The following is a 205-nucleotide window of genomic DNA, read 5'->3' as shown; positions in this document are numbered from 1 at the left end:
CCATTTGTTCAACACTTTATAATGTATATGTTATTTCTCATACCTGGTGTTTTTTTTCATAACAACTAGAGAAAATTGCTATTATCATTATTCCCATTTGAAGAGGAGCCTATGAAGTTTCATTAGAGGTAAATCATCTTGCTCAAGATCACAGAGCAGTAAGTGTTGGAACTGGAATAAGCCTAGATTGTCTGACTCCAAATCT

Source organism: Pan paniscus, chromosome 5 (assembly GCF_029289425.2).
Source record: "Pan paniscus chromosome 5, NHGRI_mPanPan1-v2.0_pri, whole genome shotgun sequence".
Lineage (NCBI taxonomy): Eukaryota > Metazoa > Chordata > Mammalia > Primates > Hominidae > Pan > Pan paniscus.
The sequence above is the reverse complement of the archived record's forward strand: the minus strand, read 5'-3'. Positions refer to the sequence as shown.